The sequence below is a fragment of the Rattus norvegicus genome, chromosome 1 (genome assembly GCF_036323735.1).
Source record: "Rattus norvegicus strain BN/NHsdMcwi chromosome 1, GRCr8, whole genome shotgun sequence".
NCBI lineage: Eukaryota > Metazoa > Chordata > Mammalia > Rodentia > Muridae > Rattus > Rattus norvegicus.
Window position 1 is genome coordinate 42,671,480 of NC_086019.1, and position 17,879 is coordinate 42,689,358.

The 17,879-nt window shown below is 40.1% G+C and overlaps 1 protein-coding gene across 7 annotated transcripts in view; it reads left to right on the forward strand.

Moving 5' to 3' along the window:
* The window catches only part of Plekhg1 (pleckstrin homology and RhoGEF domain containing G1), a 229,705-nt gene that overhangs the window by 59,457 nt on the left and 152,369 nt on the right, over positions 1-17,879 (forward strand). For 6 of the 7 annotated variants that reach the window (XR_010057385.1, XM_063273325.1, XM_063273307.1 and 3 more), the window contains exon 2: positions 7,021-7,082. The gene's annotated coding sequence lies outside the window, so the exon portion shown is untranslated. Of the gene's footprint in view, positions 1-3,159; positions 3,244-7,020; positions 7,083-17,879 lie in introns of all 7 variants that reach the window. The other variant, XM_063273314.1, reaches the window with a different exon arrangement.

The window sequence follows — 17,879 nt, forward strand, 5'->3', positions numbered from 1 at the left end:
AGTCTTCGATTCTGCACTTGAAAGAATAAACCCATGTTAAATCAGTTTGCTTACCATTAGTCCATTTTGCAAAATAAATAAAAATGGCAGCATTCTAATCCATGAATAGCATAGCTGTTTGATTTTCCTTTTCTTTTATACAAGCCCAGAGCCGGCATACCAAGAAATCTAACCCAGATTTGGGAAGCACCTCTATGTTCTCAACTTAATGCCATTTATAGAACCTCCATCAGTTCTACCTGATGCTCTTGAATGAGTCCATGGAAGCCAGGAATTGATATAAATTAGAGGCTGAAATTGCGTTAAAAGCTCAACTCATTTCATAAACATTATTTATGTATTGCATGCAGACCCTGGCGAGACATGCCGATCTGACACTTAATATCTATATTGAGTGGCTAGAACCTTCACTTTGACAAATTGTTCCTAATATATCTGTCAAAATGCCACAGAAAACAATCTAGTTTATTAAAAAACTGCTTGATATATGTAGGTTTTCTAAGAATACATCCACTGTCCTGGAGAGATGGACTCCTCAGAGATACCAGGCCCCACTGGACCTGGCACAATGCCTGGCACACATAAGGCATTCACTGCATAACTGGATGAAGCTAATAGATATCCCAGTTAGGAGAAATAAGAGCTCTTAAAAGGTTTCTCTGTTTTCCATAGTCTCACTTCCAGGTTCTAGATGGCTGGTAAGTTAGTGAGTCAGTTTGAAAGTGATCGAAACTCAGTAGGTTTCTGTCAAAAGAAGAACCAGACAGAAAAATAGAATATTTTTGAATTCTACTTATTTTTATAAGTTTTTGTTTATTTATTTTAGTTAGTCATTACCTTTTTAGGAAAAGCAGGATAACTTTTAGGTGATGTGTGTGTGTGTGTGTGTGTGTGTGTGTGTGTGTGTGTGTGTGTCTGTGTGTAAAGCATGAACTTGGAGCCTTGTGTATCTACTATTAACAGTGGGAAAATACAAATTTAAACCACAAAGACACCATTTTATTCCCCTCTAGATAGATGGAAATGAAACATTGTGGTATTGAGTGTTGGCTATATTATTTGATGCATAAGAACTTGCTCTGCATGGAATATAAACTGGTACAATCTGTCTAGAAAGGGGTGGTGTTCAACATGTGCAAGAACAATTCAGCCAGCGTGTTGAACAAGAACATCCAGGTAAGTGCAATATGGCATGTCCTGGATGTTACCACAGAGGACACATGTGGTACTGTTTACTTTGAAGAAACCCTGAAAACAATTGGAAGATCCCCAAAATAAGTATATACAGTCAGGTCATTGGAATATAGTCTACCAACTGTAACTAGGGCACACCCATCATCATAGCTATGGTATTGCTACCAGACGTGCTACCAAACATGATTGTGTGGTTCATCGGAGACAGAGATGTCATGATTCAGTGTTACTGTAAATAGATCTAGACTCTAAATTCTCTCTTGTTCACATCTATGGGGACCAGGGGGTATCTGTTTTCCAGGTGAGGCTTCATTGGCTTGAATTGGTCTGACTTGGGCAATGTAATTATCCATGAGCCAACCAATTACTGTAATTAAGGGGGTCAATCATAACTGATGGCATGTTGTGTGTAAAACTCTGTTACACATGGGCTAAGATCAGGTCAAGGAAAATGCTGGGTTTTTTTCAAGAACTATAAGAGGGTAGCTGGATGTTAGGCATCTGTAACAGCAGATAATATTATCCCACCAACCAGGTAAAGCATAGGTGGATATTTTATGGCCTACAAATGAAATAAAGTTGTTTGTTCAAAGGACACAGAGAAGGAAAAAACTGTTGCTATGTGCAGAGAGTGAGAGACCTTGGAAGGTTCAGTCCTAAATGAGATGAATTCATCAAACCCCTTTCCTCAGGTCTCAAGGAACTATGCAGAAGAGGAGAAACAAAGATTGTAAGAACCAGAAGGGACGGATGACACTAAGGAAACATTGTCTTCCAGACACAACAGGACTGACGAACGTTTGAACTCACAGAGGCTGGGGCCACATGCACAGGGCCTGCACATGTCCAAGCCAGATGGGGTCCTAGCACTGAGAGGAAAATAGACACAAGCTCCCATGCCTAGCCAAGAGGCTATCTCCAATTGCCATTCACTTGGGAGGAAAAAGATTAGTTTTCTCCAATGGAGTCCCACAGTGTACACAAGCCACACTAAGGCTCAATGGTAGATGTGCAACTCAAAATGAATTTAGTAGTATTTTTGGAGAGTGTGTGTGTGTGTGTGTGTGTGTGTGTGTGTGTGTGTGTGTGTGATTTGCTTTGTTTTGAGTTTTTTTGTTTTTTGTTTTGCTTTACTTTACCAATCTTTCACTTGTACATTGTACTTTCTGATTTTGTGTTTTATGGTGTGTGTGTGGGTGTGTGTGTGTGTGTGTGTGTGTGTGTGTGTGTGTGTGTGTGTATGTCTGTGGGTAACTATGTATGTGTGAGTGTGTGTCAATGTATGCATATATGTGCTTCTACTTTTCTTTGTTTCTTATTCTGATTTGTTTGTTTGCCTGTTTGTTTTCTAAAAAGAGAAAGAAAGTGTGCTATTGGATAGGTGAGAGGTGGGAGAATCTGAGATGAGACAAGAGAGGGAAAACCATGACTAGAATATATTATATGAAGTAAAATTTACTTTCAATAAAACATAACAATTAAATAAAGAAAGTGTTTCTATGTTGTAGTAGACCTAAAGTCCCAATATATCTTAGCAATGTTCCCAGATCTACAGGGACAGATGAGACATTTGTGAAATGGTACCCCAAGATAGCAGGCTGGGGGGAAAGCAAGACTCTAATCCAAACAGAAAGTCTTTGAAGTTTTCTGTGGTAAAAGTTTGTATCCCCTCAAAAATACTGTCTTTGTCTACTGGATTAACCAAGGTATTGGTTTAAAAATACTTTCTAGAAACTTAAAGGGCTATGGAGAGATTTTTTGTGGTCAGTTGGTCAGCTGGTTGGTTGGTTAGTTGGTTGGTTGGTTAGTTGGTTGGTTGGTTGGTTGGTTGGCTGGCTGACTGGCTGACTGGCTGGCTGGCTGGCTGGCTGGTTGGCTGGTTGGTTAGTTGGTTGGCTGGCTGACTAACTGACTAATTGACATTATCACCATTGCACTCTTCTGAAGCCCTGTCATTTCTGATAGATCCTATGAGTGTCCACCCCTGCTTCATTTCTTCATACATTGCTACCATATGTCTTACTCAAGAAAATAACAAATCCATGTCAAGTAAGTAATATCTTATGGCAAATGTGCATGCTCTAGGATTCTACACAAGAATTATTCTAATTAGAATCGATCTTGTTTAAGACCATGCATTGAGAGCTGTCTCTAGCAAGTCACATAACAGTCCTTTCATTTTGTCCTACATATAAATGCAAAGTTGGTTCCTTCCCTGGGCAATTTTGTCAGCATCCATTCTGGACTCTCTAGATTCAATCCTGTGTCTCTTACCACACAGCATTTCATCTCATGTCTGAATGTCACCTAAAATTAAAGGTGAGCTAGCTTATTTTAGACACTGGAGTTAAAAGGACGTGGTGCTATATTGGACTCACAGTTCCTCTTTATGAAACCAACCTTGACATTTTATTTATTTTTATACATGAACTCACATTACCTGCTTTTGCTTTTGTAACTTACTTTAAACATCACCTTGCTTGCCTTCCAGACTCTAAGCTTAGCATTGTGCTTTGGCCAAAAGCAATAAAATGAGACCCGTTTTGCTGCGCCTCAGCAAAGGGTGATCAGCATTTTCTTGGAACATATATTATATTGATGGCTATTTTATAACATTTGCCTAGCCTTCCTTCAGTTTTGGTTTCTTACATCAAATCCTATTTGTATTTAATGCCCTGAGCACACTCCATTAGTGGATTTTGCACTTAAGGTCAGATAATCAAATATTTTTGATTTTTTTCAAATACCACATTGAATTTATAGAGCAGCCAATGAGGTTCCCAGGTGTCCACCTATAAATAATCATGCTGCTCGTAAATGTCCCCTCCCCCACTTGCTTTGTATTCCTATCAGGCCGAAAATACCAGTGTGCTAGTTTACCTCATATTGAATTTCCTGACTGTATAGCACTGCTGTTATTTTGAAAAACAAATACATCTATACTTTTCTCCATTTCTCATGAAGAAACTAGTATTGAACTGAAAGAGCTCTGTTGCTGCCTTCCATGTGTCTTTTATGAGGGTAGTTTTTCTGAATAGTTCTCTTAGGAGATCATCTTCATTCTCAGTTGCTTGTGACTAGACTATTACTGCCATTGGACAAAACCCATTGTTTTTAGCATGTTCAGATTGTTGTATGAAACATCTACACTTATAAAGATATTTCTCTTGGAAGCCAGGCACTGTGATGAACCCCATACCCCCAGCATTTGGGAGATGGAGGCAAGAAGGTCAGATCAAGGTCATTTCCAGTGACATAGAGTTCAAAACCAACCTGGGCTATGGAAGACATTTTCTCACAACACACTCCTTTTGTGGAGGGCTGGGGCAGAAGATAATTTTCTCAGGATTGAGGCTAGATTAGTGGTAGAACATTAGCCACATCTGTACATGAGGTGCTGGGTTCCATAAAGTAAAGAAACTCTATTGTGCTAAATATTCAGCCTTGTCACCTATGGTCACCCATCTGCAAATTGCCTGTAACTGCTGTATAGTGGTCATCTATTCTTTATCTATATTTAAAGTGTTTTGTGAGGCTGTCAAATGCAGTAGCAGATACTGACGGAGCACATGATCCATCTGAGCTCTGGTTGTCTATTCATAACACACAGTATCTCTATATTTAAATATCTATAGAAGAATCTCTATAATGATATGACATTCATTGAAAACTGGACTTCTGAATGCTCTGTTTGGGATTCTTATGTCTTATTTAAATCGAGTGAGCTTTTTACTTTTCTTACATTGTACTAGATTTGGTGAGGAGGTTTCTGTTATGTTCGCAGAGTAAATTAGACAGCCTCCCTTTAAACTCTGTTTGAAAATCATCTGTTTTTTCAGCATTAACATTTTGGGTTCACCCAAACTCACCTCAGAAAACTGTTCTCTCTAAGATCTTCACACTGATTCCTGAAGATACTTTTCAGTACCCCTCTTGTTTAAATGTTTTGCAGGTCTGATGCATTACTTGAATAATTGTATTTTCGTGTCTTTAGTTTTTAAGGCTACATTTCCCGAAAACAAGTCTATGTAGTTTCACAATTTTCAAAGATGCAACTTTTAATTTTAACTGTATGCGCATACACATACACATACACATACACACACACACACACACACAGTACTTTTCTAACTTAAGTGAAACTAAATACTTAGTTCGTGTCTTTGCTTTCTCCAATTTAAAAAATAAACACCACCAATTACTTGATTCATAGACAAAATGGCATTGTTTTGACTTCTAAAATATGAAATAAAATTAACCTGCCCATTCCTTGTTTTTAATGATGTGAACTCGAATTTCAGTTTTTTCAAAGGTCTTACAACTTTACCCTTTTTTTGACTGTTCTAATAATTGTCATCCTTTCCTCCCACATCCTGCCTTCTGTGCTATTACTCACCAAGTACTTCTTCATTCTTACATTATATTGACACTTCCTTCATTCACCTAGGGCAATTTCTATCATGTTCATAAAAACATGGAATTGAGGACTAGGGCACTGTCTGCTCTTCCAGAAGATCCAGGTTCATGCCCCCATATGCACATGGTGGTTCAGAAACTTCTGTAACTCCAAAAAGAGAGGAGACATGATGTCACCTTCTGGCTTCTTCAGACACTGTACACATATGGTGCACATATATCTGTGTAAACAAAACACTATACATGTTAAATAAAAATAATTTTATTTATTAAAAATACACAATTGATGTTGTTTTTTCTTTTAAAAGTGACGATGGTGGCTTCAGTTGGACAGCACATGTATTGAATCTTCAAACATTGAAATGTTTACAGTTCTTCCTTTTCAAACACAGTGAAGAGATAAAACAAAAACAAGAACAAAAACAAAATACAAATTCAAAATCTTCCAGCTTACCTGTGGAAGATCCCACCTTCCAACTGCCTCACAGAGATGGAAGCTGGGAAGGATTTGTAGATAGAGACATGGAGAGAAACTCAAGGAACATTTGCCACAGTCTTGGGAGCTAAATCTTAGGAATGCAGCTTCTGAGACTGGCTGATGTCTTTACTCCTGCTCTATTTTAAGGCTCTGGGTTCATCCTTCCTCTACTAGGAGAAACACTTCCTGGTTTATGGGAAATGGTTGGGATTCTTTGCTTTTAGAACTACTGAAAGTTAAAGTCTTGAATTTTCTAAGACAAGGAAAAAAATCAAAGGTAGGTGGGCATTTATATCCTTTTAATACAGCATCCTATAAGATTTGTGGATTTTATGGTTATTTTAGAATAATTGTGACATTTTCTTGGGAAAATTTGGCCCTATGTCAGCTAACCTTTACCTTGCTGCTTCAAGTTTCTCATCCGTCTCATCCATGTCCCATTAAAAGAACATTCTAGGGCTGAGAAGATGGCTCAACATGTTAGTGCACTTGTACAGGTGTGAAGACCCCAATTCATATCTCTGGCACCATGTGAAAAGCCATGTTTGCCTCCAACCCAGGAGGATCACTTAAGGTTGCTGGACTCCTCTCTCAAAACAATGAAATGGAAGGTGATAGAGCAGGACATCTAGTGCCCTCCTCTGTACTGTATCCCTGTGCTCAAAGAACAGACATAGACACACACATGAATACACATATACACACACCATACACTCACAGACACACACACACACACACACACACACATACACACACCATACACGTGCACACACAGACATGAACACACAGGCATATACATATACCGTACATGCACCTGCACAGGCACACACACATACACCATACACAGGCACATATGCATACACACAAATATGTATAATTCTGAGAAATAGTATCTTTGCAAACTCAATTTATTTTTTGTGTTTCTACTATAGTTGAGGACCAACCTTGGGAGTCGTGGGTGAAGACATCAGAAGAGTGAGCTTCAACTTTAAAAGTAAGCTGTTTCCTTTTTTCTTTTTTTCCTAATCTGATGGGGCTTTTTGGCTACTTGACTGTGAAAGACACCAAAATATATATTAATACACCATAATATAATTATGTTTATTAGATATTTTATGAGTATATACTAAAGCCATTTTTAAATTCTCAAGTAGTTTTTTAAAAACTTTTAAAATAGTTTTTAAGTACTTTGCAATCCAGAATAACAACTATTGTTCTGAAAGTATATAAAGACAAGGCTTACTTCTCGATAATACACACATAGGGTAAAAATGGGGTCCAAAAGGAACCTTCCTAGCTAGACCTGCTTCTTCTGGTTAACCTGCTGTAAGCTAATGAGTTCATGTTCCTTTGAAGTGCTTTTCATTGGCCCGACAAAGTTCTGTTTGTCCCTTTAGCTTCCTTTTCTCAAGGTTTAAAAACCTCTCTTAGATGTTTTAGTGGTTGATGGTCCTTAAATGCTAGCTTAAAAGGTGAAGGGAGGGCCCATGCTAGTTTGGTCTAGGCACTTGTTTGACTGCTCCTTTCCATACTGTTTGAGACTATCAAACTCCCAAGACAATTAAGGCTACTTGTAAAGTGAAGAACACCACTCAGTACCACATTGAAATTCCATAAAATGATAGGAATGTATGAGAATTTTCTAAGCATTGGGTAAGCACAGTGTTCCAACTTTTGTGTGTGTGTGTGTGTGTGTGTGTGTGTTTATACTTTCAATTTTGTGACAAAATGAAAGAAGAAAAGAAACTGAACTTCAACAATTGCTTAGAGCAATGGTTCCTAGCCTTCCTAATGCTGCGACTCTTTAATACAGTGCCTCATGTTGTGGTCAACCCCAACCAAAAATTTATCTTTGTTGCTTCTTCATAACTGTGATTCTGCTACTGCTATAAATCACAATTTGGACAGTCTTAGGTAACCCCTGTGAAAGGGTCCATTCAATCCCCAGAGGGGTTGCAACCCACAGGTTGAGAACCATGGGGATAGTGCTTCGTGGTCTTAACCCACAAAGTCATAATGCTTCGAAGTAGTTGCACACAGTTGATGTGCTGAGCATTTCTAGAAGAGTTCAAAGGTGTCAGAAAGACCATTCTTCAAAGGAATCAAGCCTGTGTCTGAACTCATCACAGTTCATGAGGCAATGAGTTACCCCCTGCAAGTCTTCATTGTTGCCAGAAAATGTCCTATCAATTGCTTTGTTTAACTGTGTCTCTCTAGAAGACTCACTTGCTTAAAAATACAAGGGTTTGTGGTCCAAAATTGGTTTATTCATTAGCTCACAGCTACTTGTAGTAACCTATGCACATATTTTAATTTACTTCTTTAAAGTATAAGAAAAGGGGTTGGGGATTTAGCTCAGTGGTAGAGCGCTTGCCTAGCAAGCACAAGGCCCTGGGTTCGGTCCCCAGCTCCAAGAAAAAAAAAAAGAATCTGTTTTAAAGTATAAGAAAAATATAGTAATATATATTAAGGAATATATAGTATTGGATCTGAATTACATTTGTCTTGATACCAACATAACTAAGATACATCATTTCAATAATTTTTCTATGAAAGAAGGACTACAAGGGCCAATTAGGCCCAAAGCCTACAGGATCCATATGACCCCACCTGAGTCACACTCAGACACAACATCCTTTTAAGAGTTGAACATTTTGTGGTTTTGTTTGACATAGAGTGGAAATTTTCTTTAAAAATTATTATTTATGCACATGCATGTTTGTCCATGTAGGTTTATATGTACCATGTGCAACTGGGTGCATGTGGCGGCCAAAAGATGGCTGATCTCCTGGAACTAGAGTCACAAATAGTTGGGAGAACCTGAGTAGGTGCTAGGAACTGAATCCAGGTTTTCTCCAAAAGTAGTGAGTGTTCTTACAATAAATCTGTCTCCAGTCCCTTCATCTTTATCCTTGTTGTCTTCTTCCTCTCCTCCTCCCCCTTCCTCCTCATTCTCCTCTCCTTCCTCCCTTTCCTCTTCCCCTCCTCTCCTTCCTCCCTTCCTCCTCTCTTTCCTCCTCCTCCTCCTCCTCCTTTTTCTTTGAAAAGAGTATGTTCTCTGTAAATGAATCTGTACATTTTCTTCTTAAAGTGATACTTGGCTATGTCTACAAAGACAGAAAAAATGAAATATTGATACATTAGAATGTTGTGGTTATTCATTGTTTTCCTAAAATTAAATAACTATTTTCCTGTCTGGATATTCTTTGGTTTGTGATATAATGGAAACAGTAAGAGAAGAAAAGAGTGACATTTAACTTGGGGTCCCTTGGTTCCCCTTAGCTATATGGCACTGAAGGCTTATGCTCTGTGGGAACTGTTGGCCCACTGTGCCTCCTTGCTGCCATTTCAGGGAAGGGAGTCCAGAATTGCAGTTCTGGTGTTATGGATCTATATGACTAAGTGCAAGTACTTTTCAATGTCTGTGGCTCATCTGGTTTCATTTACTTTCAAAGACACATTCTGGCTTCATAGAAACTAACTTTGTCCTCACCTTTGGTGACTCCCAGTGATGCAGAGACCACCTCCTCAGAGCTGCTTGGTGACTCAAAGTAAGTTCATTGACTATCTGAGGAACCTGCTTCTCAAAGATCAGCTCCCTGAAGACCCGGATCTTTATGTGTTGTGCTGACTGCTCTAGACTTTAGGAAAAAACAGACATATAAGAGGAAGTCAAATGTTTCCTGGAAGAATGAGGTAATTTCCTGCTTTAGAAAAGTCAGGCCCTGCTCTGAAATAGCCTGCTGTCAAACTGGGTAGCGAAGAGCACTGGTCAGCCTTTGTTCTCTGATACTAAAGGGCATGCAGAAGTGTTTGTGGTCCCTTAGAAAAGAACAGGAACTTGGGAGCCAGGTACTTACAAACCACAGTGCTGCCCTCTTGGGGACTGACAATGTGGCTGCTACTTAAACAAACCAAATAAGAAGGGTCAGAGAATTGTAGATAGATGTTTTGCCTCTTTCTAACTACTGAAGACCAAAGACTAGGAATTAAGAAGACTGACCATGATGAGCAGGATTAGATTAGGCAATTCCACCATACAGAAGCTTCAAATGCCAGAGAAGAGTAGGTCTGGTATATATAAACTTAGAGTTTGTTTACTGGAGGAGAACCAGAAATGAATGTTCTTTTGGGTGGCATAATATGTATGTATGTGTTCAACTCAAAGACTACATTCTTTTTAGGTACCACAAAAAACAACAAAAACCACATATTTACTCCCCACCCCTTTTGTGTTATTTCCTCCGCTTCCTGCTTAGGGTTTCTCCTACCTAGGATATTTGATGAAATGACATTGGAGTCGAGGTGCTAAAAGAGTATGTTACTAAAGGGGAGCCTAAGGAATGAAAGCATGTCCCTTACTGTTGCAGGGTCACACCAGTTATCTTTTTTTCAAATATATATATATATATATATATATATATATATGTATATATATAGTAGCATCAGACACATCAGAAGAGGGCATCAGATCCCGTTACAGATGGTTGTGAGCCACCATGTGGTTGCTGGGAATTAAACTCAGGACCTTTGGGTGAGAGATAGTACTCTTAACCACTGAGCCAACTCTCTAGCCTTACCAGGCATCTTGATCAGTACTCGTCTGCTGGTATTTTCTGAGCCCCTTATACTATGGAGTCGAGCAACTGGTCAAAGAACTCCTTTTCAATAAAAGTGCTAAAGATTCTAGGTGATAGATTCCCCACATTAGTTAAGATTAAGTAACCAGCTGTAATGGTGATCAACAGTACCCATGATCCCACCATGCACCATGCATTGTCATTTCTTACATTTCTGTATGAGGTATTCCTCCATCAGGAGAGAGGGAGTACCACTCACTGAACCCACCCCAAGTCAGTAGCATCCACTGGGATACCTCAGTGGAAACCAATAATAGTTCTGCAGCTGATGTCTTTGTGGGATGTGAATTGTAGCACTTTAACCACTAAAATTTGCACATAGTTTGGTGAAAGTATGCTGGGAACAAAACAGACCCTGGATGCCTCACAGGTCTTGTAGGTGACCTTGCTACTGTGTTCCAAGGCCCTATCAGTATCTGACTCAGGGCTGATTGATTTGTCGGAAGTCAGCTAATAAAACAATAATCAGAGTCTACATCATTAATGATTCATATGATGAGTAAGTAACTCATTGTATCAGACTAGACATTGCCGATATGACCATCCGGTAGAATTCTTGGCAGACTGCTAGAGAACAGAAACCAGAATGCAGCGTGCAACCTTAAAAAGCCACCGAAGCACTTTCCTTCAATCTCGTCTCACAAAGCAAAATCTTCCAACTCTCTCTTGGTCTGACCTGACAGCATCATCATGATGATTTTTTTAAAGATATAAATATTAAAAGTATTACACAAACTAGATGTAGTAGATATAAAATTCCAGCAGAATTACATCATTCAGAAAAATATCCAGATTTAACTTTACCTACACAGTGGGCAAGCATCTCTTTTTCTTTAACATGGATTTGTAGGAACTTTGCAAGCAGAAGCTGGGGTTGAGCCCACTCTGCTGTAGACCTTTCAATTATGGCTGGGGAAGGATACAAAGTCACTGAATATTCTTCAAATGTAGTTTAAATTAGACAATTTAGGTTTAACATTCTCTGTTTGGTTGAACTTCAAATTTACTTTGAGCACTGTTTCTTTGCGTTGCCCGTTTCTTTCCTTTACAATGTTTGTCTTATCACTGGGCTTGCGGAGGAGTCATTCACTAGAAATATTGCTTAAGTGCTTGGGACTTTATGATGTGGCTTTATCATGTAGCTGATATGCACGAGGCCCTGGGTTTGAATCCCAACAACACCAAAAACAAAACACTTGCCCTCTCCTGAGAGGGCTATCTTCAGGGAGGGGATGCTAACACCTCTTGCTATCCTTGGCTTTGAGAATCAGCAATTATGGTGTTAGAAGTCAAGCTGGGGAGGGTGGGAAGGAATTTTATAATTTCATGGTCAAATGAGTGAAATGTATATTAAAATCAATCCCCTTTTCCGCCTTCTCTACCATGCTGCTCCGGACTGCTTGTGCTAAACAAGGAGGTGTTATAGGGAAAGCAGCTCACAATTCCTCAGTCCAGGCATTTCTCTCCTTTATAACCCATTTCAATGGCTCTCTGGGGAACTGGTTTGCTTGTTGCAATTCAAGGTCAGGCTCCAAACAGATCCAGAAATGTGCTCCAGGAAGAAATTGAGCTGAATCAAAGCAGTCACTGTAGGGAATAGGCATTTGGATGACAAAGCTCTACCTACAAGCCAGCTCCCTTTACTCTCTACCGGGCAACCAGTGATGGAGACTTGCCTTTTTACTCAAGTCTGACCTCGTGCTCCACATGTAAAATGTGAGGGGCATCTGGAAACACTTAGCTAAGCCACTGGCTTCAGCAGCTGTGAAGGGTGGCATTCAGTCATTTCAGAGCCTAAGAGAGAGTGTCCTCTTGCAACTGAAGTTCCTTCAAATCTGATGCCAATTCACAGAACCCAAATGATTTCTTCTTCAGCTCCGTAGGTAGAGATGGCGTAAAATTACTTGGCGTGAGTTGTTATGGATTCCATATTGTAAGTGACCTGCTTTGCGATTGTAAATTTCTTCTTTGTACTAAACACTGAGTTAAATATGAGAAAGATCCCAAGACAAGAATGATATTTTCCATCCACAGTGAGGTTAGAGAGTAAATCTGGGAAAGGAGCACATGTTCACACATGACCTTTCTATGATATACTATGTGATAAAAGAAATTAGAAGTTAATCAGAAAAGTAGACTAAGTTAAAACTTACCATCAACGGTGTTAGAAAGGAACCTGAAGAGTCTCCAGGCATGAGTTGTTTATTTATGAATATGCTTATGTCCTTGGAGATGAAGCAACTTTCTGTTGGTCTGGCCCAGAGCTGTCGGTTAAATCAGAATTGCTTTATCCTCATTCCTGACACGGAGATCTTTCTCTGTTTTACCTGCTATTCAGAAAGAGCCATTTATGGCTCTCCTTACATTAATAAACTGAATTTTCTTCTTTTTGTTTATTTTTCTCTTAACGCACTGTGAAGCTATCTTAAGAGTGAAGCTTATGAGTGTGCTGCTCATTCGTTTTAGACAGACACACGGTCACTGAGTTTTAGAAAGCCAGAGAGAATGTCATGACTCAGCCCTGCATCTGCATGGGATGGTGGTGGACCATTGGAGGTTTCCTGGTTTTGACACATGCAACCCATGTGACCTTACGTAGACCTGCTAGGGCCTTGATGAGGTGCCATGCTAACAGGCATGGAAAGATCATCACCCCAATGTCAAAAGAGCCAGATGCATCCACTGGAACCAGAAAGGAACAGATCCAGGCTCTACCAATTAGCCGTAACACTTGAAAAAACATGGTGGAAGCCCTTGGCCAGATGCAGATGTTCAAGAAAGCAATAAAACGAGATCACTACATGTAGCTTCAGGGAATCAAGGCCAGTGGTTTTGGCTCTGTGGAGTAGAGCCAATCTCACCTCCTCCTCTGCCGTACCCTTTCTCTTCTCATTCCTGAACCTAGTCATACCACCCCCAACTCCTGCCCCAACCCACTGTCCAGTGTCCACAAGGCATGAGGTTTAGAAATCTACAACTTGTTCCTCTCACCATCCCAAGCTTCCTGGGAGATTCCGAAAAGCTTGTTCTGTAGAGAAGTTAAGTGGTTGAAGAGGCCTTTGTAGAGTTAAAGCAAGGCAGCCCAGCCACCATTGTGATCTAAGTTAAAAAGACCAGGGGGATTGCAAATGATCTCAAGCCCGGAATTAAGTCAACTATTTTCTTTTAATATTCTTTATTTCTTCAAAATGCAGGATCTGTTCTCATCCAATGTTGTAACTTCATATGTAAACCTTTGATTCAGGAAGCATACTCATTCAGTAGGGAGTGGAGTTTAGTCATTTCCCAGATTCTCAGGGATGGAATATCAGAGCTACCGCTTCTTAGCCAAACCTTCACCACATCATGTTTCTCGGGTTTCCCCTTTCTCTCTAATCCCTGGGGTTCATTTCTAATCCTTTTTCCTGGTATATTTCACTGGAGATCTCTCAGAACCTTCTGGAATCATGTCTTCTTCCAGCTGCCTCACTACCCCACTCTCCTGTTGGAGGAAGTGAATATATTTTGCATAGCCTCATTGTTTAAGGCACATGGGCTCCTTCTTTCTCCCTGCCGCTTTCTACTCCTCCTCCCTATCCTCGAGACCAATGTTCCCACCAGATCTTACTAGATGTACCTCCTTCTCCTCCTTCTCCTATGGTTCCCAACTCTACTGCCTTCATAAAGGATAAAATGAGCATTTACTCATTTACTACATACTTGTTTGTGTTATCTGATTTGCGTCCTTTAGCCTTGCACAATTGCACTCATTATTGAATGATTACAGGGTAGAAGAGATTTTTGTTCACAGTATAAAATCAAAAGAAAAGTGACTGTGTGTGAGTATGTGAGTATGTGTCTGTGTGTCTATCTCTGTGTGTGTGTGTTTGCTTGAGTCTGCATGAGAATGTGTGTGAATATGTGTGTGTATCTGTGTGAGAGTGTGAAAGTGTGTGAGTGTACATGTGTGTATGTAAGTATACGTGAGTGAGAATTGTGTGAGTGTGTAAGTGTATATGATTGTAAATGTGTGTATATGTATAAGTGTGTGTGTGTGTGTGTGTGTGTGTGCACTCCCTCTGCGTGGGGGGTATATTGTGCCAGGAACGCAGGCGGCTCTGGGTACAGTTGGACCTGAATCTGTCTCTCTAACTCACTGGGAAACCTCAGTCAGATGATTGGCCACCCACATTCCCAAGAGCCTGATAATGAACTCACCTCTCCCAGTTGCAACAGGGAAGAGGGAACGTGCACTGGGGCCTGCTGTGGAAAGGACATGGCCTTGGCAGTTTCAATAGGACTGTAGATCAGCAGTAGTAGCTAGACTTTATCCTACCTTTCAGACTTGATCAGTTTCCTTCTCAATTTAAGTTGCTCTGACCTGATTTTATCTGCCCTGTCTCTAAGGTGCTGGATCACTTTGCCTCTGAAGGATTCACTTAGCAACTTTAATCACGAGTTGTCACCTGTCTCTAAAGAGCCTTAAATAAATCTTTCTTGAAATGCCTCTGAGTGGCTTCTTCCCTTCTGTCCTAATGGGCTCAGACCACTGGATGGCAGAGTGAGGCCTTTGGCAGGGCACACAGCCCAGTGCCTTCTGTGTAACTATTCTTAGCACATAAAATGTATTTTTAAATATCAGCTGGCACAAGACCATCAGGGGTAAAATAACTTGAAGCTTGGATGTAAAGGTGCCAATTATAAAGACATCCATACCCATATCAGTCTATATCTTAGGGCTTCTGTAAAACAGATTTTTTTAAAAATGTAGGTGTATATTTTTTTAAATTAATGTCATTTGAATCCATAAAAAATGTAGATCTATTTGTAGCCATGTGTTCTCAGGACCTTTCTAAATTAGGTAATGTGCTGGCTTTTCGTGAGTGTTATCTTCTAGGACTCAATTTCTTCTTCAAGTAAATTTCCATGGCTCTGTTTTGCCTCTTTAATCTAAAAAGGTTTTCTTCCCTCCCTTCCTAACAGAATTCTTTTAAAGAGTTTGGTGGGGAAAAGAAAACATACACGCCTGCAAAGGTGTACTTGCCTCTTTCACATCCAGCAAAAACGTAGTGGTGGTTTCATATGAACACAATAGTATTGTTCACTGTTGGGTTGGGTCAGGTCCCCGGCTTTGCTTAGGATCCTCACATCCAGAGGCAATGTTTAAAATTCCGACTCTCTTAATCAATTTAGGGATTTTCAATAAAAATCCGGGACACATGCTGTCATGTTTGTTCCTTTCTGAAGCCCATGGATTTGCCCAAAGTCTATTCTAAACAAAATACTTTTTATTAACTTAAAAATATTCTGTCTATAGAGAGGTTATTTGTTGAAATATTTGCCTGAGGAGAATGGAAGTCCCCTTGATCTGCCAGGCTTAACATTGCACTGTGCTGCAAGATCCTCCAAGGAGCCCCTCCCTAGGGAATGGTTTCCTTTCTTATTGGGGTCACGGAGGAAAGAGAAGCCCTATTCCCCATCTGTGAAAGGATGCTTTCCTCATGATGTATGAAATCCTTGAGTAGAGATCTCGGCAGACTGAATATCTGGTTGCTTTTTGTAGATCAAGTCTTAGATGAGAAAGCTTTAGGGTACCCTGGTTCAGCCTGAAGAGGCACTGGAGATCCCAAAGACCTGAGTTCGATTCCCAGTTCCCATCAGGTGGCAGGAGAGAACCAACTCCCAAGAGTTGTCTTTTGACTTCTTTTTTTTTTTTTTTTTTTTGATTTTTTTTTTATTAACTTGAGTATTTCTTATATACATTTCGAGTGTTATTCCCTTTCCCGGTTTCCAGGCAAACATCCCCCTCCCCCCTCCCCTTCCTTATGGGTGTTCCCCTCCCAACCCTCCCCCCATTGCCGCCCTCCCCCCATAAACTAGTTCACTGGGGGTTCAGTCTTAGCAGGACCCAGGGCTTCCCCTTCCACTGGTGCTCTTACTAGGATATTCATTGCTACCTATGGGGTCAGAGTCCAGGGTCAGTCCATGTATAGTCTTTAGGTAGTGGCTTAGTCCCTGGAAGCTCTGGTTGCTTGGCATTGTTGTACTTTTGGGGTCTCGAGCCCCGTCTTTTGACTTCTAAATGTGAGTTGTAGCATCTGCGTGTCTGCGCCTGCTCATAAGTAAATGAATGGATAAACAGATAGTAAATGTTTAAAAATGCAAACATTTGGGAAGCAGTTGCATATTCACCTTGAGAATTCTGTAGGGAAAACTGGGAAATGATAAGGATTCAGTCATTCAAACAATGTGTTTGCATACCGCCTAGTAGGTGCAGCCGATCTTCAGTGTGAGCCTGGGTTGTTTTCCAAAGATTCATTTGCGAACCATTTCAGAGTATATTAAAGCTGTGTGTAGCATGTCCTCTGACAAATTAAGACTCTTTAAACATGCCATACCTGAAGGTTGCAGACCCATGAAAGGGGGAGGAATGTGCCATTATTAATATCTCTCATTGTTCCATGGGCAATTAAAATGCTGGCATTTGTGGCCTTTTACAGTGTGACATTAATATGGCATAATGTGGCATAAGCATGTTATATTAGGCCCTAGATGTTGCCATTGGGACTGAGAGATATACTTAATACTTATTAGCTTTGACAATCAATAACATAGAAATGAACCTATGTAAAAATAACTCAAGAGAGTCTTAACCTACAAGTCCTTGGAATAAGACAGGCACTTTCTAATTACATAGCACTTAAAGTTCTGCAGATGTTGATGTGTTTTTCTAGTTTTAATTCTGAAACCCTGTTGAGATCCAGATGCAAACATGTTTATTTATGTAGGGGGGAAGCTGAAATAAACAGTAAGATAAAGCCCGAATCCTGACAAGAAGATGAGGGGACAATTGAAATGGCAGCCTCCATCCATCTTAGGGGGAAAGGGAGAAAAAATTAGTTCAGAGAAATGTTGTGTTTCTTATTAATGGGTCCTTCCTTGTCTTAGTTAGGATTTCTATTGCTGTGACAAAACACCATTATAATTAGAGTAAGTTATTACAGGAACTCAAATAAGACAGGAACGTGGAGGCAGGAACTGATCCAGAAACCATGGGAGGGTGCTGCTCACTGGCTTGCTCAGCCTGCTTTCTTGTAGAACCCAAGACTAGTAGCTTAGGCATGATCCCAGCCACAGCAGTCTGGGCCTTCCCACATCTGATCACTAATGGA